Source organism: Balaenoptera acutorostrata, chromosome 9 (assembly GCF_949987535.1).
Source record: "Balaenoptera acutorostrata chromosome 9, mBalAcu1.1, whole genome shotgun sequence".
In the NCBI taxonomy this organism is placed as follows: Eukaryota; Metazoa; Chordata; class Mammalia; order Artiodactyla; family Balaenopteridae; genus Balaenoptera; species Balaenoptera acutorostrata.
In genome coordinates this window covers 7,222,148-7,243,830 of record NC_080072.1, presented here as the reverse complement: position 1 = coordinate 7,243,830, position 21,683 = coordinate 7,222,148, and positions in this window count along the sequence as shown.

Genomic DNA, 21,683 nt, shown 5'->3' with positions numbered 1-21,683 from the left:
ACTCTGTAAAGCTGAATGTGCACTCTTTGTGTTTGCTAGCTGACCTGTGCATCTGCTTTGTGCTTCACTTTTATTTTCATTTCTTCCTGAGAACTCTTTTTTATGTTGAGGATATTTACCCACAGATACTACGAAATGTTTTTCAAGTTTGTAGTTTACCTTTTAAATTTACATCTTGGATCTTGCTGATGGTTTACTGCCAATGGTTTAAAATTTTGTAGCCAAATCTGTCTAATTTTATTATTAGGGTTATGTACTTTGGTGTCATGTCTGGTTCTTTTGTGGTTTCATTTTTGACATTTAACTTTTTACTCCATCTAGAAGTTGTTTTGGTCTATAGTATGAGGTAAGAATCTAATTTAGTTCTTTCAAAATGGTAAACAAATTTTCCCACACTTTTACTGAATAATTCTACTTTCTCTACTGATTTGAAATGCTGCTTGTTAATTATGGGCTAAATACTTGAACTGAGTCTGTTTCTAAACTTTTCAGTCTGTTTCACTGGTCTGTCTTTCCTTGTGCCAACCCAGTGTTTTAAGTATTTTAGCTTTATAATATCTGCTTTTAATAATATGGTAATACAGGCCCCTGCCATTCTTTTTAAAAGTATTTGCATTTTTATTGGGATTGAATTACATTTGTAGATATGTTACTGAGACTGCCCATTTAGTAACTGGTCTCCCTGTTCATTCAGGATAGAATGATTTTCATGTCCCTCAGGAATTTTAGACCTCAAACAATTAAAGCACATTTACAAAGCTTGCTCCTGGAAATGTTCTGTTCTGTATTGTAGTTGAATAAGTTTTTCTATTAAAATTTCTGATTATGGTAGCATGTGGTAAGACATGTTTTACATATGTATTTTATAAATAAATATGCTGTACTTCATTACCAGAGTCAGTTGAGAGGCAATAATAGTATCTTGACTAAAAGTGTAGTCTTTCGAGTCAGATGACCCTGATTTCATGCTGGACCTGCCTCATTTCTGTGTGACCATCTCTCTGCCTCAGTTTCCCCATCTATAAGAGGGGATAATCTTATTATCTACTAAGAAGTGGGTTGAGGCGTTCTCTGGCGGTCCAGTGGTTAGGACTCGGTGCTTTCACTGCTGTGGCCCCGGGTTCAGTCCCTGGTCTGGGAATTAAGATCCTGCAAGCTGAGTGGTGCGGCCCAAAAAAAAAAAAAGTGGGATAAGGGTTAATGAAGCAACGTAAGCATCGTGCTTGGTGCTCTCCAGACATGGAGTGAGCACTGTTCTCTTGGGGTTTCCAAGTAACTAACATCATCTTTTTTTAAATTTAATTTATTATTATTTATTTTTGGCTGCGTTGGGTCTTCGTTGCTGTGCACGGGCTTTCTCCACTTGCCGCGAGCGGGGGCTACTCTTTGTTGCGGTGCGCGGGCCTCTTACTGCAGTGGCTTCTCTTGTTGTGGCACCCGGGCTCTAGGCATGCGGGCTTCAGTAGTTGTGGCACACGGGCTTAGTTGCTCTGCGGCATGTGGGATCTTCCCAGACCAGGGCACCCGTGTCCCCTGCATTGGCAGGCGATTCTTAACCACTGCACCACCAGGGAAGTCCTAACATCATCTTTAATGACTGTATTATCCATGTGATTTATTCCATTGTCATGCTTCTGTCCTGTCTTATTGGCATTGGCTCTAATTACACTGTGGTCTTGTTCCCATCTGACCCTCTAGTGTGGTCTGTCATCAGCAATTGGAGGAGGAGGCTCAGGCTGGGCCCTGGGAGGTGCACATAAGCCCCCGGCAACCCGCATCAAGTCGCCCAAGGGGGTGATTGTCCTGCTGGCGGTCCTCAAGACGAGTTGGGGTGATCTGCTGATATACATTTTAAATTTTAATATTTGTGTATTTTAACATGTATTTGAAAATTCCTTGTTTTCCGTTTGTGGTGGTAATACAAAGTTACCTTTTAAAATAGATAAAATAGATTTATTTTTCCTTTTTTAGATTGAAATATTCACAATACCATAAAATTCATGCTTTCGAAGTGTACGATTAAGTGGGTTTTAGTATGTTCACTGTGTTGTGAACATGCTGTGTGTTCACATTAGTGAACATGCACTAATGTTCCGTTATCCATTTCCAGAACTTTTTCATCATCCCAGACAGCTCTCTCCCCAGACAACTTCCCATCTTCCCCCCACCCCAACCCCCCAACTGTCCCTGGTAACCTTTATTACACTTTCCATCTCTGAATTTGCCTATTCTTGATACGTCGTCTAAGTGGAATCATATGATATTTGTCCTTTTGTGTCCATCTTGTTTCACTTAGCATAATGTTTTCAAGGTTCATCCATGTTGTGGCATGTAATAATACCTCATTTCTTTTTTGGCTAAATAATATTCCATTGTTTGGATATACCGTATTTGTTTATCCATTCATCGGTTGAACATTTGAGTTGTTTCCACTATTTTGGCCATTAGGAGTAATGCTTCTGTGAACATTTGTGTACAGGTTCTTGTGCAAACAGACGTTTTAAACTCTCTTTGGTATATACCTAAGAGTGGAATTGCTGGGTCATACAACTCTATGTTTAAGTTTTTGAGGAACTGCCAAAGTGTTTCTCAATGTAGCTGTGCCATTTTACATTCCCACTAGTAATTTATGAGGGTTCCAATTTCTCCACATTCTTGCCAACACTTGTTCTTATCTGACTTTTTGGTTGTAGCCATCCTAATGAACATGAAGGTAGTATCATACAGTTGTTGTGGGGTTTTTTTAAATTTATTTATTTTATTTTTTTCTTTTTGGCTGCGTTGGGTCTTCGTTGCTGCGCCCAGGCTTTCTCTAGTTGTGGCGAGCGGGGGCTACTCTTCGTTGCGGTGCGCGGGCTTCTCATTGTGGTGGCTTCTCTTGCTGCGGAGCACGGGCTCTAGGCGCGCGGGCTTCAGTAGTTGTAGCACGCGGGCTCAGTAGTTGCAGCTCGTGGGCTCTAGAGTGCAGGCTCAGTAGTTGTGGCACACGGGCTTAGTTGCTCCGTGGCGTGTGGTATCTTCCCAGACCAGGGCTCGAACCCGTGTCCCCTGCATTGGCAGGCAGATTCTTAACCACTGTGCCACCAGGGAAGCCCTATCATATAGTTTTGTTTTTTTTTGTTTTTTTTTTTAAATAAATTTTATTTATTTATTTATTTATTTATTTTTGGCTGCGTTGGGTCTTCGTTGCTGTGCGCGGGCTTTTCTCTAGTTGCGGCGAGCGGGGGCTACTCTTTGTTGCGGTGAGCGGGCTTCTCATTGCAGTGGCTTCTCTTGTTGCGGAGCACAGGCTCTATGCGTGCGGGTTTCAGTAGTTGTGGCACCTGGGCTCTAGAGCGCAGGCTCAGTAGTTGTGGCGCACGGGCTTAGTTGCTCCGCGGCATGTGGGATCTTCCTGGACCAGGGCTCGAACCCGTGTCCCCTGCATTGGCAGGCGGATTCTTAACCACTGCGCCACCAGGGAAGTCCTATCATATAGTTTTGATTTGCCTTTCTCTGATGACTAATGATGTCAAGCACGTTTTTATGTGCTTGTTAGCCATGTGTATATCTTCTTTGGAGAAGTGTCTATACTGATTCTTTGCCCACTTTTTAATTGGATGGTTGTCTTCTCATTACTGAGTTGTAAGAGTCCTTTATATATTCTGGAAACTATACCCGTATCAGGTATGTGATTTGCTCATATTTTCTCCCATTCTGCTTACTTTTGTTTTATAAATTTATTTTATATTTATTTTTGGCTGCATTGGGTCTTCGCTGTTGCGCAGGCTTTCTCTAGTTGTGGCGAGCAGGGGCTACTCTTCACTGCAGTGTGCGGGCTTCTCATGGCGGTGGCTTCTCTTGTTGCAGAGCACGGGCTCTAGGCGCAGGCTCAGTAGTTGTGACCCGCGGCTCTAGAGTGCAGGCTCAGTAGTTGTGGCACATGGGCTTAACTGCTCCGCGGCATGTGGGATCTTCCCGGACCAGGGCTCGAACCTGTGTCCCCTGCATTGGCAGGCTGATTCTTAACCACTGCGCCACCAGGGAAGTCCCAATGATTCTACTTTCCTGATATCGTCCTTTGAAATAAAATAAATGTATATTTTAAAAATGAGTTGATTTAAGGAAAAAAATAGGACTGCTGAACTCAAAAGTGGCAAAAAAAAAAAAAACCCTCAAGATGTTGTGTGAATTAAGGTTTGGGAGAGTGTCTTCTGTGAACCACAATTGTTTGGAGGCAGAGAAGAGTGCAAACCTTAAATAAGAAGCGGATGAGGAGTGCTGTCCCTTTGTGTGATGTCAGCTGGCATCACTGCCAGACACGTTGGGGTCATTTGTTATTAGATTGTGAGGAAGTTTCTGTTTTTTTTTTTTAATCAGTAATAGATATAGATTTATTAAAATATCTTTCCTGAATCTTTGGAGATGAGCGTCACGTTTTTCTCCTTTCATCGTCTAATGATTAGTTGGATTAATGGAATATTAAGCCCTCCTGTGACTTCTGAAACAAACCTTTCCGGGACTGGAGCTCCATTTTGTCGACAGAGAAATGAACCAGAGGGTCCACTTTGACTCGGGGCCTTGCCAGGCAGGCGGGTGTCAGGATCTCGGGAAAGGCAGACACAGTCCAGGGCAGCAGCTCTGAGCACAGCTCTGACAGCTGGTCCCTATTCCCTGCTCTGCCGCTTATCAGCACATGCCTTTGGCCAAATTCCTTAAATTCTTGAAGCCAGTTTCCTCCATCACGTGGGAATTCAGGATGGGACCCCCGGGGCACCTGAAGGCCTCCTGGCTGTATTTGGGAAAGAGCTTATTGTCCTTATTTCCTACATGCTTTGTGATTTCAGTTCTGATGTATAATTTGACCATAGTTATTTAAGAGTATGCTTTAAAATATCAAAAAAACTACTTAAAAAAGCAAAAAACTACTGCTTTTTTGAATCAATGTCTCCCTTTCTTCATTGCTTGAAGTGTGATTATTTTCATAAATGTTCCATGGCCGTCGAGAAGGTGTTCTGATACGTTCCACATTCTGGATTAGTCCCTCCGCGTGTTTTTTGGTCCAGTCCAAATCCACTATATCCTTTTGTAGGTGAGAAGTGTGATTACATTCTCACCATCACTTCTGGTTCTCTCCCCTTTTCCCCAAGCGGCTTATCAGTTCTGTTCTATGTTCCGCAGCAGCATTATTGGAACATTGAGAGTCCGCCTGTGTGGACTGCTTTCTGCTTGGAATTCACTTTGTCTGATATAGGCAAGGCGGACCTGCACCTGCACCCCACCCCACCGCCAGCCTGGCCGTGTACTGTTTGCACTTGACTGAAGTACCTGTCGAGAGTTATTTTCAACTGAATTTTGAAACTATCTATTTTTACATCTTTCTGCCCATGTATGTGTGTTTATTTTACACGGTTGTGATCGGTAGTTACTTTGCTTTTTCCACTTCAGGTTATGTTTTGGGCACGGTTACCCTGCTGAAATCATCCATGCGTTCTTGTTGAGGCCCTCTGGGGCATTCCAGGGTGTGAGCCTTCACTGCTGCCTTGCAGGCCGAAGCGGCTGAGTCCGGCATTTTGTGATGATGAATGACACAGTCACAAACGTCTTGGGGCAAATCCTCTTGTATACCTCATGGCAGCTTCTGGTTTGCATTCCCCACTGGCCAACAGGAAGGGGCAGTTGCTTAGTCCTCCTTGCTCACTGCCCTGTGCCCTCCAGATGGCTCTAAGAAGCCAGCGACACACTTATCTTTGCTCATTGACTATGAGTGTGTGGTGGTTTCTTGAAGCCATTTAATTTTTACTCTTTTAGCCAGTGCATATTTCCCTGTGTAGATAACTCTCTGGGTTTCCCAAGGTAAAAATTGCGAGGGCCTTGTCACTCACACGCTGAAGTAATGCTTTCTCATCTTACAGAGTGTATTTTGACTACCCCCACTTCTGAGGCCTTTTAAGGTCAGAGCTTTGTTGCTTCATCGTCAGGTTGGGACTTAGATGGTCGTGCACATCCCTCTCTCCTGCTGCAATAAGTAAGTGCCCGCCCTTTGTGGTGTGTCTGGGGGACGAAGCTGAAGGGAGGCTGTGAGGGGAGATGGGCTAGAAAGAGGGACAGGGACGTGAGGGAGATGGGCTGAGGGGGACGGAGGCTGGGCCCACGGGCCTGGCTCTGAGCCCACCTGCTGGGCCCCAGACCTTGGGGTCGGGGTGTGTGTGTGAACGGGGCTCTGCTCACGTTCCTCAGCCTGGCCTGATTGTTCTGTGTGACCCTGAGCAGGTGTCAGCCCTCTCTGGGCCTCAGCCTCTCGTCTGGACCTTGCTGGGAAGAGGCTTCTGAACTCCTCAGGGCTGACAGGAGGGGTGCAGGAACCCTCCCCCTGTGAGAGGCCGGGACAGGACTCCTGGATGAGAACTACAGAGCTGGGGGCGCGGAGGAGGGTAGTGCACCCACTGGACCCGCCGTGGGCCCAGGGGAGGCAGACCCCGGCCCGGAAGCAGTGGGTACTCCGGGGCTGGGGCCGTGGGCTGGGAGGGAGGCCTGGGGGCGGGTCCAGGGTGAGCTCCTTTGTAACCTCTCGGGGCCCTGGTGACTGCGACCTGCCCTCCCCGGAACTTCAGACTCCTGCAGAGAGTCGGTGAGAGGAGAGAAGAGAAGCTGGCGGGGGCATCGGGGACGGAGAGATGGGGGGCAGCAGGTGTGGCAGGTGGGCGCGTCTGTGTGACCCCACGTGGCCGGGGCACGGCAGACCTGGAGGACCGCTGGCATTCAAGCGAGGCCAGAGTGCTCAAGTTTCCCCTAGTTCTTAGATTTCCTGTTCTAACGAAAAATTTAAGATTTTTGCCTTTAATTATAAAAGTAATTTGCCTAGAGTTAAAAATTCAAGGCATGGAAAAAGTATAAAATGAAAGTAAAATTCCTTCCCCCGCCCCCCATCCCGGCCCTATGACACAGAGGTGACCTCTCAGTGTCTTAGGATCTTGGAGGTTTCTGTACACATGCACATCTTGTCACTGCTGACACTGTCCTAGAACCATTAGGACCGTAACTTGCGGTTCAGTCTGCCCGTCTGATTTCATGCGCTCCTGCGGCTGGGCTATGCAGCCAGCACGACAGGAGACGTGTGGCCATGAGGCTGAGGGGCCGTGTGTCCCCCGGCTGTGCCTTTGCAAGGGGTGTCAGGGGAGGGAGGAGTGAGCCTGGGGGGCGGGAGGCACGGAGCCGCCGCAGGTGTTTTTTTTCCTGGACGCGCTGGTGGCTGCGTCCAGGTTTTGCTTTTCACCTTTGAGTCTGTGAGAAAATGAGCAGGAAAAAAGCAAAAGGCGCTGGTGGTGGCACGCCTGGTACTGCTGGGCCAGGGTTCAAGTCCCTGCGGTGTCCCTGCTTCCTTCCAGCTCCCCACTCCAGGCCCTTCCCACCCCGTCAGGGACATCATGGTCCCCAAGGAGAGAGGGGTCTGGGTGGGGCGCCCGTGGCCTCTCTCCCAGGAGCCCTCACACGCTGGAAGGGGGCCTGGCCGAGATGAGTAGACATGGACGGGGGGCTCGGCGCTCAAGGGCTCTTGGGGCTGCAGCCCGCCCCCCCACAACCCCTGGGCCACATGTGGCGGGGGGATGTGGGAAAGGGAGGACAGCCTGGGGGCTGTGAACCCCAATGCTGGGGGCCCCGCCTAGAGGCCACCCTTGTCAGAGTGTGCTCCGGACCCGGCCTCGTCCACCCAGGGCTCCCGGGATGAACTCACTACCGCCCTCCTCTCTGCCTCCGAGGACCAGGACGGCTGTTCCAGGAAGGGCTGTGTGGATGAGGTCTAAGAGGAGGAGGCCTGGCTGAACTGGGCAGGTCGTGGCGTGGCCCTGGGGAGCAGGAAGAGAGAGGCCGACAAGCAGGCCCTGGTGCAGGAAATGCAAGAGGGGCCTGGGTGGCCCTGAGGGTGCACTGTGCAGGTACCTGGGACCTGGAGGAAGGACCCCAGGAGACCCCAGCTCAGGACCCAGCAGGGGCAGCTGTGATCCCAGGCAAGCTGACAGCGGCTGCCTTGTCTCTCAGCCTCTGAGGTTCCTCTGCCCCTCTCCTAGCTGTGGCCGGCCTCCTCCATTCCCCTCTCCCCAGAGGTCAGAGGATCACAAGCCATTCTGCTGGTCCTGATGCTGATGCTGTCTGCGCCTTGGAACAGGGCTGCTCAGGCTCTAGCCAGTCCCCGTGATTCCCCAGGAGCCCCTGCCCATCACTGCAACAGTCTCTTCCTTTAACAATCCACATCCCAGAAGGAACAGCTGGTAGCAGGAGGGGAGGCGTGCAAAGTTGGCCGGTATGCAGGGCTCTCAGAGCCCAGTTTGAACACCAGGCCCTGGTAGGTCTCAGCCCAAACTCAAGTCACAGGATGGTACAGGTCCTCCCAGGAGAGCTGGGCTCCCATGGGGTGGAAGGCACACCACACCTGGACAAGCCCTGAGGGAGATGCAGGATGCCAGGCTGAGGGAGGGGAACTAGGAGACAGAAAATGGCAGGGGCCGGTCAGCCTTGTTGAGAGAACCCCTTAATAAGAGGCCTTGGCTTGGGCCTCCTGAATGAGAGCAGTGGCTGCTTTGCCATCATCTGCAGTGCCTTAGCCCCTTGGCAAGTTTTGGTGACAGAAAACCACCCTTTGGAAGTGGTGTTTCTTGAGGGTGGTGAGAGGAGGCAGCGGAGGCCGTGGTCCCGTGAGCAGACTGTCCCGGCCTGGGTGGTGAGGTCGCGATGTCCACCAAGGTGCCTGTTTATCTGAAGTGCGGCAGCCACAAAGGCAAGAAAGAAACTGCGGGAATTGCTGTCCTCAGACATGATCAGCCCGCCGGTGGGGGCTGACAGGCTTATGCTCACGCATAAGCAAAGGCACTGAGGCACCAGAGCACATTACAGAGAGGAGCCAACACGTGGCAAAGACAGCAAAGGTCTCTGAGTCCAACCTAGCCTTGTGAGGCTCAGTTTCCCCATCTCTAAAGTGCAGTCAGTGATACCTACCTAACAACCTTGCAGGGTCGTTAAGCAAATCAGGGATAACGTTATTAGCTTGCACATGGAAGGTAGTCAAACATGGTTATGGTGTGAGACATAAAGGAACCCGGGGCTCAGGAAAGGCAGGACTGTGAAGCTGGAAAACTGGGTCGGAGTCGGCTTAGAACAGTTCTGCTTGCAAGGCTGAAGCTGAGGCCATGGGAGCTGCTGAAAGAGTTTAAGCAGGAGAGACGTGGGGTCAGACCCAGGTTTTAGAAGGGTCACCAGCCAGGCCGAGTGGGAGACGGACCAAAGATCAAAGAGGAAGAAGCCGTTGCAGGAAGAGGGCTGGCTCCGCGTGGGGACAGTGGGGACCGAGAGGAGGGGAAGGTGCTGGGGCAGGGCTTGGTGTCTGACTGGTACAGACCACGTGGGCAGCTGGAGGCCAATGCCGGCCTCGGTGTTCCCGTCTTCCATTCTCTGCTGGTTCTTTTCCATCCTTTTGATCCTGTCAATCCCAGAACCCCCCTCACCCCCAGCCTTTCCTGCTTCCAGTCCTTGCGAGATTTCATAGTGGAGGCTGAATTTCAGCAGAAGGCATTTTGCTTGGCCATGCAGGGTTTTCTTTTAATGTTTTTAAAAATTTTATTATATCAGTAGATACACACACACACACACACACACTTGTATATGTATAACATAAAAATTGTCCTCTAATTTTTTAAATTGAAATATAGGTGATGTACAATATTATGTTAGTTTCAGGTGTACTATGAATACATAATGATTTGACATTTGCATACATTACGAAAAGATCACCATGATAAGTTTAGTAACCGTCAGTCCCCATACAAGGTTATTACAATATTATTGACCATATTCCTTATGCTGTATATTATATCCCCATAACTTATTGGATAATTGGAGCTTTATACTTAATTCACTTCACCTATTTCACCCCCCCAGATATTTAATAATTTTTAAGTGTATTATTCAATGGCATTAATTACATTCAGCCATCACCACTAATTCCAAAACCCCTTCATCACCCCAAACAGAAACCATATCCATTAAACAGTTAATCCCATTCCCCCTTCCCTCCAGCTCTGATCTACTTTGTATGAATATGCCATATTTTTTAATCCATCCAGCTGTTGACATTTAGGTTGTTCCCACCTCTTGAACAGTGTGAACAATGCTGCTATCGACATTCACATACAAGTATCTGAGTCCCTAGTTTCAACCCCTTTCAGAAGGAGTGAAATTGCGGGGTCATGTGGTAATTCTACGGTTGACTTTTTGAGGAGCCACCAGACTGTTTTCCACAGCGGCTGCACCATTTTACATTCCCACCAACAGTCTGAGGCTTCCAATTTTTCCACATCCTGACCAACACTTATTTTCCTTTTTTAAAAAGATGATAGCCATCCTAGTAGGTGTGAAGTGGTATCTCAGCTTTTTATTTTTTAATCTGAAATTTCTGCCATCATGTAGAGACTAGGGGTTTTACTATCCGTAGTGGGATTTGAATCCAGGTCAGTGAGACCCCAAAGCGTGTACTTGATTGCAACCCTCTACTCCCACAGGGGTTCAGCTTCAGATCCTGGTAAAGTGTGAAGGCAAAGGGTGAGGAGCTGAAGGCCGGCACCGTCTTACCTGCAGACTCCCCCTCAGTGCTTGGGTGGCTTGTCCCCATCTGCCCAGGAGGCGAAGACAAGAAAAAGGACACCTTCCTTATAGCTTCACCCAGCTGGAAGAAGGCACCACCTCACCCTGGACTTGAGGTGAGACCAGAGTGGCCATAAAGGAGGACATTCTTGTCCTGGGTCCCCTGGAACTGCTCCCCACCTGCCCTGCATCAGGCATCAGCCCAAGGGCCCTGGAAAACTGGTGGGCACACCATGGCTGGTCTCCCACCCTGGGGCCCTTCCACCCAGGGGCACTGTCCTCCAGGCCCATCTCTGGGCCAGCTCTGTAGGGCCCAACACCACCTGGCTGGGCACAGCGCAGAGGCTTAGCCATACTCACAGGAGATCACAGGGAGAAGGTCCTAGGAGAGGAAGGCCCACCCCCTCCCAGTACCACACCCACTTCCAGAGCTTAAATTTGCCTCCTGCTGGAGCTGGGTTAGGATATATACTCCCACCAGGCAGAAGAGCCAGCGGCCCCGCCCGTGAAGCAGGAGGGAACTGGACACGGGTGCCAGCAGCCCTCCGCACCCCTTCTTGGCTGCTCCTGGGGGGTCTCTACGAACACCCCTCCCCGAAGGCACCTAGTCCTTGACCCCAGCCGGGTCTGCTCTCCTCCACTGTTGATCCCTCTGTAGTTCCCACCCCCACCCTTTTCAGGGCAGGGCCTGGTCCCAAGGATCCAGTCGCTGTGCTCCCCGTGTCACAGTTCCAAGCGCCTCTCCCCAGCTCAGAGGCCCCTTGGGCTTGTCTGTAATGCAGGGGACACGAAGGCAGGCTGCTTGGGCAAACTGAAGAATCCCTTCTCGAGGGGCCAGGATGAAGCCGCCCGTGGCCAGCAAGGTCCCTATTACCTCACTGATGTGGGTGATGGGCATCAAACCCAGCAGTGCGGTGGGGAAGCCCTCCATAGCCTGCTGTGGGACCAGGGGGAGGGTCAGGCAGGCCCAGCCAGGGGCCTCATCCCTCCAGAGGGCAGAGAGGGCAGCCAAGCCTTCTGGGCTCCTACCCCCTTTACCCAGAAAAGGCAGAGACCAGAAGTCTGACCCCCCCCCGCCACTGGCCAGATGTCTCCCCCCTTCTCATCTGGAGCTGCTGTGGGTGGTCGCTATAGACAAGATGGGTGATCCTGTGCAACTGGAAGCACCCCATAAAGGAGGCAGGTTGTGAGGGGGGCAGTCTGTGAAGGGTAGGGATAAGGCAAGTCTCCTAGGCCTCATCTCCCCACAGCAGACTCCCTTCAAAGAGTCTGCGGAGGGTCAGTGCACTCAACTGGCCAAGCCGCCTCCAGACTCAGGTCAGGAGTCTCCTCTTTCCCTAAGCTTAGAGCCAGGGCAAGCTAGTTCACCCTAGTACCCCAATGTCCACCAGCACCGGGCCTGGCACTGAGTAAATGCTCAATAAGTATCTATGGAATGAACAAAGAAATGAATGTATAAGTGAAGAAACCAGGGCCACAGCTGCTGTGGGTCTTTAGGTGACACTCTGAGGCTGATCTCTCTCTTCTCTAGGCCAGGAAGGCTCAGATAAATCCCTGAAACAAAGGAACAGAGTTCTAAGTGATTTACGTGCATCTTCATTTTATCTTCCCAACGGCCCTCTGAAGTCAGATGTAGGATTATCTCCATTTTGCTGAAACTGAGGTTGAGAGAGGCTAAGTGATTAACTCAAGGTCACACCAGCAGTGAATGGCAGGGCCAAAATCGAACCCAGAACTGCCTGACTCCCAAACCTGTGTTCTTCTCATTATGCCACGTGTCCTTGAATTATTAACCACAGTAGGGATGAAAGAGAGAGCCAATGCCAAGAACACAGGCCTGCTGGGGGCATCCAAGCACTCAGGTCTTCTCTGTGCTTCACTTTTTCCCATCTGGGAAGGCCCTGCCCCAATAGTGTGGATGGGCACCAAGGAGACAGAGGGCTCTACTTCTGGCCCCTACCATGGGCCTATGGCAGATGCCAGCTCTGGGGGATATTGTCACAGGTCCTGTTTCCACCAGGCAGACCGGAGGTGTGGGAGCTGGGCTCTTCCACGAATGCCGTAGGCTAAGGTGGTGGATGCTATTGTCCTCGCAGTGCCCCGGGAGGTCCCCCACAGCCTACAAGCTACCCCCGTGTCCTGGGCTCACATGGGCTGGAGGTGCCAGCACTCCAGATGAGACGTTGTATGTACCTTGAGGGCTCTGGGATGCTGCTGGGGGCAGCAGGAGCTCCACAAAATAGCCCCCGACCACAGAGCCTACCATGGTAGGATGATTAGGCAGCCCTTGCGTCTGAAGCAAAGAAACAACCACCTTTCTCTCAGCCACTGGCATCCAAGGATGGGTAGAAACTCAACAGGTGAAAGAAGGAGGGCATTCCGGATAGTGATAAATGGAATATCTATAAATGGAATGGAACATTTATAAACGGGATACTTCCTGCCATATCAATAAACAAAGGATGTCACGGTCATCAACGATTGCAACCCTCCAACTTGAGATGGTGAGCCCTGAGGAAACTCAGGGCTGAAAAGGATACCTGCCATCTAGCAGCCATCAGACTGCAGCCACTCCCTGCAGTGAGCCCTGAGGAAACTCAGGATGTGAAAATACAGGATGCTGGCCCCAGATAGCTGAGGTGCATATCAAAGGAATGATTTCAGTGAGTCCAGACTCGTGCATCTTCCCATACATAGAAAAGCGCTAAATTCCTTAACTTGAGATATCTGGTTTTCTTTAATTAACAATAATCTTTTGACATCCCGATGTGTCCTTTGCTGCACAACTCCTATATATCCTGGCTCCTCCCCTCGCCTCCTCAGAGCAGTTTCTCAGTTATCTGAAACGCTGTCTCCCGGGCTGCAGTCCTCATTGTGCCCCAAATAGAACTTAACTCGCGGGGGCTTCCCTGGTGGTGCAGTGGTTGAGAATCCACCTGCCAATGCAGGGGACATGGTTTCTATCCCTGGTCCAGGAAGATCCTACATGCTGCGGAGCAACTAAGCCCCGTGTGCTACAATTACTGAGCCTGAGCTCTAGAGCCCGCGAGCCACAACTACTGAAGCCTGCGCGCCTAGAGCCCATGATCTGCAACAGGAGAAGCCACCGCAATGAGAAGCCCGCACACCACAATGAAGAGTCGCGCCCGCTGGCCGCAGCTAGAGAAACCCCGCGCGCAGCAACGAAGACCCAAAGCAGCCAAAATTAATTAATTAATTAAGAAAGAAAGAAAGAAGAAATGAAGGAAGGGAGGGAGGGGGAGAGAGAGAGAGAGAGACAGAGAAAGAAAGAAAGAAAGAAAGAAAGAAAGAAAGAAAGAAAGAAAGGAAGAAAGAAAAAGAAAGAGCAAGCGTATTTCTTTGTGGAAGTAAAGAATAGCCCTTTGTGCTTAATATGTAACCAAACTTTGTGTCAAAAGAATACAACTTCAGACGCCATTATGCAACAAACCATAGTAAGAATTTTGACTGGCATACAGAAAAGATGAGAGATGAAAAACTTAACGAACTAAAACAAGGACTAAACTTTCTATAGCATTTACCATCAAATGCAAATAAGATAAGTGATGCTGCTGTGAAATGCAGTTACGTAATAAGTGAAAAAATTGCCCGGGCATCAAAACCTTTTATAGATGGTGAGTTTATAAAAGACTGTCTATTGAGTGCAGCTGAAATCATGTGTCCTGAACAGAAACAAGCACTTGCAAACATAAGTCTAACGGGAAACACTGTTGCTCATCGAGCAAAAGATATGGCTGAGAACTTACAAGTTGCAAGAAAAAGTGAAATCATTTGTGACATTTTCTATTGCAGTCGATGAGAGCACATATATAAATAATACGAGCCAGTTAATTATATTTATCTGTGGTGCTGATGAGAATTTTGACATCACTGAAGAACTTTTGGACATTGTACCTATGACAGACCCAACATCTGAAGATGACTTGTTTTTGTATGTTGAGAAAAGTCTTGCAAAGTTTAACGTTGACTGGTCAAAATTAGTAAGTGTGACCACAGATGGTGCCCCTGCGATGGTCTGTGATAGCACAGAGCCTGCTGCAAAACTTAAATCCAAGATCAAAATGTTTTGCAAGGATGCAGAACTTAAACCCATTCACTGCATTATTCATCAGGAGTTGTTTTGTACTAAGGAGTTAAAACTAGAACATGTCATGGACAAAGTCATTAACACAGTGAACTGGATACCCTCCCGTGGTTCCAACCCGAGACAATTCAGTGCTTTGCTTGAGGAACTAGATGCACAGTATGGTAATCTCCTTTACTATACAAAGGTAGGGTGGCTTAGTCATGGCATAGGTGCTGAAGAGATTTTTTTTTTAATATAAATTTATCTATCTATCTATTTATTTATTTATTTTTGGCTGTGTTGGGTCTTCGTTGCTGCACGTGGGCTTCCTCTAGTTGCGGTGAGTGGGGGCTACTCTTGGTTGCGGTGCATGGGGTTCTCACTGCAGTGGCTTCTCTTGTTGCAGAGCACGGGCTCTAGGCGTGGGCTTCAGTAGTTGTGGCTTGTGGGCTCTAGAGCGCAGGCTCAGTAGTTGTGGTGCACGGGCTTAGTTGCTCTGCGGCATGTGGGATCTTCCTCGACCAGGGCTCGAACCCGTGTCCCCTGCATTGACAAGTGGATTCTTAACCACTGTACCACCAGGGAAGTCCTGAAGAAATTTTTTGAATTGATAAAAGAGATAGATTTGTTCATGTCATCCAACGGCAAATCCCTTCCCCAGCTCACTGTGAAGATTGGATCAGAGACATGGCCTTTTGGGTTGACATTACAAATCATCTGAACCTTTTGAATATTTCTCTGCAAAGACATTCACAAGTAGTTACACAAGTGTATGATACAGTTTGCTCTTTCCTAGCAAAACTGAGACTTTGGGAAACTCATTTGGCGGTAAATAATCTAGCTCACTTTCCTACACTGACATCAGTTTCCAGAAATGAAAGTGATGGCTTAATCTATATCCTGAAAATTGTAGAGTTGAAGACTGAGTTCCAAAAAAGGTTCCTTGATTTCAAACATTATGAAAATGAACTCACATTGTTTAGCTCACCTTTCTCAATTAACACTGATAGTGTTAATGAAGAATTACAAATGGAAGTTACTGAACTGCAGTGTAATACAGTACTGAAACCTAAATATGATGACATTTGAATACCAGAATTCTACAAGTATCTCAGCAAGAGTTACCCTAGATATAGAAACCATTGTGCAAAGATTCTGTCCATGTTTGGAAGCACCTATGTCTGTGAACAGCTGTTTTCTGTCATGAAATTGAGTAAAACTAAATTTTGCTCCCAGTTAAAGGATACAAGATTGAATTCAGTTCTACACATTGCAACTCAAACTATGAGACTGGACATTGACATCTTGGTGCAGAGAAAAAGGTGTCAGGTTTCTGGTTCCAAACCAAAGGAGTAACAGATTATGAAAGAAAATTTTAATTTATTTATGTATTTAGTTATTTTTGGTTTTGGCTGCCTTGGGTCTTTGTTGCTGCGTGTGGGCTTTCTCTAGTTGCGGCGAGCGGGACCTACTCTTTGTTGCGATGCGCGGGCTTCCCTTGTTGCGGAGCATGGGCTCTAGGTGCCCGGGTTTCAGTAGTTGTGGCGCACAGGCTTAGTTGCTCCACGGCATGTGGGATCTTCCCAGACCAGGGCTCGAACCAGTGTCCCCTGCATCGGCAGGCGGATTCTTAACCACTGCGCCACCAGGGAAGTCCTGTTTTTTGTCTTTTTGTTTTTCGTTTTTTGTTTTTTGGTATTTTTTTTTGGCCGCACAGCATGCGGGATCTTAGTTCCCTGACCAGGGATCGAACCTGTGCCCCCTGCGGTGGAAGTGCAGAGTCCTAACCACTGGACTGCCAGGGAAGTCCCTGTGTTCTTTATTATATCCTTTATAATAACCCAGTAAATGTGTTTCCCTGAGTTCTGTGACCCATTCTAGCAAATTATTGAACCCAAGGAGGGGGGTCATGGAAACCCCAACTTACAGCCAATTGGTCAGAAATCTAGGTGACAGCCTAGGACTTGAGATTGACATCCGAAGTGGGCGCAGTCTTATGTGACTAAGCCCTTAACTTGTGGGATCTGATGTAACTCCTGGTAGATAGGGCCAGGATTGAATTGAGTTGTAGGACACCAGTTGGTGTTGAAGAATCACTTGATGTGTGGAAAACCCTAAAAAACTATTTTTCATTATTGATTTTCCAATCATTTGACTAATTGTCCACATTTAAATAAAATTTTAAAAATGAAGTGTTGAACATGAAGTGAATTGTTGGGTGAGAAAAAAGGAAAACACAGGAGAGTTTTCCCCAGACACAGCCAAATACAGAAAGGCAATAGTGTAGTCATGTAAGATGTTACCATGGGGGAAACTGGGTGAAGGGGACAGACCTCTGTTATTATTTTGGGAACTTCCTGTGTAACTATAATAATTTTATTTCCTGTTCACATAGAATGACAGCCCAAGGTACACGCAGGCTCAGTGGGCATGAGTGGGCTTCTCCTGCACTGCCCTGTCGACCAGCAGACACTGCCATCCAGCACAAAAGGTCAGGGTCCTGCTGAAGACCTCCTGGTGGCCTCCTTATCATACCCCCTGTGGTCCGCAGCCCACACCAGGGCTTTCCCACCACTGGAAGCCAGAAGTGGCCCAGCTTGAGGAAGCCCTGGTAATTCCAAGGGCTAATCTTGCAGCCTCATCTCCTCCCCACCCCTTATGAGTTGACATTTTGCTTGACACAGGAATGTCCAGGAGCGAGATCCACAGGCTGCAGAGGTTCCTACGACCTGGAAGCAGACCCAGTAGAGGAGTGCATGCTCCAGGACCGACTCCACAACACGCCATGAAATGCGTAGAGTCCCTCTAATTGAAAATGCCCAACTCCTGGCAACGCCTGTCTCCCAATAACATACAGGGGCCAGAAGGGTTCAGGAGCGCAGGAAAAGCTCAGCAGGGCTCATCAGGAAAATGGAAATACACTAGAACCAGAGATACCATGCAGACACATGAGCAGAGCGAGCTGCAGAAAAGCCCCTGTTAGCCACACACTGGGTCCGCGCACTGCAAGCCCTCCAGTTACAGAGCATGGGAAATGAGTCAAGGTCAAGCTGTCCCCATCTGTAGTGAGGGCTGAGCTGGGCAGAGAACCTGCTTGCTTGCCCTTCCCTCTCTCTTCAGCTCCTGTTTCCTAAACTCACACTGAACTTCAACATCTAGACTTCTGGAGCCTGTCTCTGTCCTTGTCCTCTGTTCCCCCTTTGCATTTCTTCTGGCCTGGTCTGACTCTGTTTTGCTTTGACCTTGACACCAGCTTTTCCCTTCCAGTCTAATGAATCCAGTATTTGGATAACTTTGAAATACCTCCCAATGGTCCCTTCCAGTAGTAGCATTCCACAGCATGAGTAAATCACAGTAAACTGTCAATCTTTTCATCCTTGTTAAACCAGTTTAACAAGCATTTCCTGTTCCTTACGTACAATACAAACCACTTTACCTAAGTGATGTGAGAAGGCTTGTCTGAGAGGAAGCCACATGGAGGGTAGCAGAGCCTCAAGGTGGGGAGCCATGGAGAGCGCTGGGGCAGCTCTGCCGGAGATGAAGACCACCTCTACGTTTTTCAATAACATAATACAATAAATATCCTTTTTGCTTAGGTCCTCTTGCAGTGGGGTGGGAGTTTCAGGTGAAACTGAAGGAGGTCCGGTAGACCTTGACCTGGTCCTAGTGCACTAGTGCTGACTTGCCTTAGCTGTGCAACGACAGGCAACTAATAATGGGATGAGGGCATGTCTCTCGAGGGAAGATAAAAGACCAGTCCTAGACCCGACCTACTCTGAGGGGCAGGAAATCTGAATTCTAGACTGGCTTCTTTCACTTCCTCACTGAGCCGTCTCTGGGCCTCTGCTTCCCAGTGGCTGTGGAGAGGCTGAGGGGGTGAAGGTTCCTCCTCACTCTGGGAGCGCGTGTCTCCTGCCCAGGCTGACGGCTGTACCACCACGGGCACCCGCTTCCCCGAGGGCAGTGTGCACTCCTCCACGGGACTCTCAGGGTCAGAACTGGGACTTGTGACTCAGAACAGATACATCCGTTGCCAACTGATGAGATGGGAGAGACAGAAGAGGCCGGTGTACCTCCCCTACCATCTGCCACTGATCTCTATGGCTGCCTGTCCCCAAACGTGTGCCCAGCCCTGGCACAGTGGGATGGCCCTTCAGGGTTCAGACTTCCCCTCCGTGCAGCAAAGAGGGGCTCCTCCGTGGCCCCCGCTCTAAGGGGCGCAGGAGGTTCACAGCCTGGACCCTGCTTGTTTCTTGGGGCTGGAACTTGAGCCGCAGCCTGGCTCTGGCCACCGGCATCTAGTCTGGCTTCCCGCACCCTGGCCAACAGACACACCCTGTGCTCCTCTCCGTGGGCCTCTGTCTCACCGTAGTCATGGTTCTGCTATTTAGAAATGATTATCCCCCCTCCAGACCAAGTCCCCTGTCTGCGATGATGTCCTGCCCAACCTATCCCCCAGCTCACCCTTCCTGGCCTAATTAAAGCGCCAACCACTCTCAGAAGCCTCCTCTGAGCTCGTGATGGTGACTGTCTCCCTGACGCAGGTCCCTCAGCTACAGCGTTTGCAGGCCCACGCACGTCACAGCTATTTATAGATGTCTTCAACTCCCTGGAAGGAGGCCCTGACTCAACCCCCAAAAGCAAGTTCCAGAAATATGCTTAGGAAGGTAAAGAAGCAGCCTGGGAAAAAACCAATGCTGTTGCCGTGGGGTGGGGGTGGGGGGGCACTTTTACTTTTTGCTTCATACTTTTCATCACTTATAAAATTTATCAATATTACAAGGTTGTAAAATTACATTATAACATTACAATGTTATAAAATAACATCTTCAGTAACTTTCTACATAAAATCTCTCATATTTCTTAAATTTATTCCTAGGTATTTTATGGTTTGTGTTGCCACATTAGCACTTAAAAGAATAAGGTAGGTCTTATGTGCCAAAATAGATCTCTAACTCTATTTTTGAGAAAAAGCAAGCTGTAAAACAGTATCTCCAGTATAATACCTTTTATAACTTTTTTAAAAATAAAGTTATTTATTTATTTATTTTTGACTGTATTGGGTCTTCGTCATTGGGTCTTTGTTGCTACATGCAGGCTTTCTCTAGTTGCAGCGAGCAGGGGCTACTCTTCGTTGCGGTGTGCGGGCTTCTCATTGCGGTGGCTTCTCTTGTTGCGGAGCAGGGGCTCTAGGCACGCGGGCTTCAGTAGTTGTGGCACACGGGCTCAGTAGTTGTGGCCCGCGGGCTCTAGAGCGCAGGCTCAGTAGTTGTGGCGCACGGGCTTAGTTGCTCTGCGGCATCTGGGATCTTCCCGGACCAGGGTTCGAACCCGTGTCCCCTGCATTGGCAGGCGGATTCTTAACCACCACGCCACCAGGGAAGTCCCTCCAGTATAATGCCTTTTATGGAAAAAAATCCCCAGCCACTAAAATGATAGTACATTTGTATATATGTGTATACTATATATACACATATACCAAATAGGGTGTATATATATTTGTAAACATATATGTATGTATATATGTGTATATGTGTGTGGTGTGTGTGTATATATATATATATATATACACACAGCACATTATTTAATATATCTATGTTTTTGTATAAACATATATAAACTGGAGTATATATATATTCTGCACACTGATATATATATCAGTTAACAGAATAACAGTAGTCAACTTTAGGACAGGCCTAGGATGGGAGGCGATGGTCCAAGGGACTTTAACAGTGCTGTTTAAATTTTATAACAATAAAGTGTTATTTCTAAATAAATAATATAATAAAGACATCACAGGGTGGAATCAGTAAGTCTGAGGTGGGAGAGGCAGTGTTTCAGGTAAGCCCATGAGAACTTCAACAAAGTTTAATTGGCCCTGGCAGCTGAGTCCAATCGGACATCTTGGTGAGACAGTCTCCAGAAGTGTTACAGTATATAATTTTCAAAGCTAAAAGCATGACTCTCAATACAGGGTATATGTCAAAGATTACTTAACGCCTTAAGGAAAGTACCAGTATGGTGGAAGAGCTAGTTCAAAGAGAACCAGAGAGACGGAAGTATTTAGAGACACCAAAAAGAAGTGCTGGAATAAGATTGCTGAGTTACATACAAAGTGGCTAATGACCTACAGGGGTCACTATTATTGGGGGTCATGCTCTCTACCTGACAGTTATTTACAGCTTATCAATCTACTTATCACCGAGTTGGAGCTGATAGTCATCCTTTGCCTTTTCAAATTTCGAATAATTTTTTCTTAACTGAGGAGTGTTGCTTAACCCCTTCTCCAAATCTTCTCTGCTGATCCCGAGGTTTCGCAGAGCTATTGATCTGAGCTGGGTGGAGAGTGGACTGTCCACACTTGGTGGCAGCGTTCTGAGCTACCCTGGTTCTGGGGCCATTGGTGCTCCTGTCTTGAGGGCTGAGCCGGGCCCCAGGGAGCAGGAATAAGTCAGCTCTCTCCCTAAGGTCAGGGAGCTCTGTGGCAGGACTCTTACACCCATGTCTTCAAGGAGGCTGCAGGGCTGAGCTGAGATCTAAGGGCAAACTAGATTTCACCAGGATTGGGGACTGCGGTGACTGGGGTGAGCCAGGAACACAAGGAGAATAAACCCAGAGAAGCCTGCGTTTACTCAGGGAGGCCTTGGATGGGATAGGACCAAAGACTGGTTTATCACAAGTTTCCTGAAGGCAGATGATGTGCAGCTCAGGGCAGGAGGTAGAGGGTACAACAGAGAGAGAATGGGGAGAGGCCCTGGCCTGGGGAGGAGGCCAGTCATGGGTGCAGGGAAGGGGGAAGTGGAGGAGTCAGAATCAGCAGGAGTTGAGGTCCATGTGAGGAAGCAGGGGATGAAAAGGGAATATCAGGCTGACATAGTAGGGACAGCGGCCTTGCTGCACCCACCTGCATCCCCGGGGCCTTTCCAGACCCCCCAGAACGAGGCCTAGCCACAGGGTCCTTCAACCCCCCTTCGGCCTCACC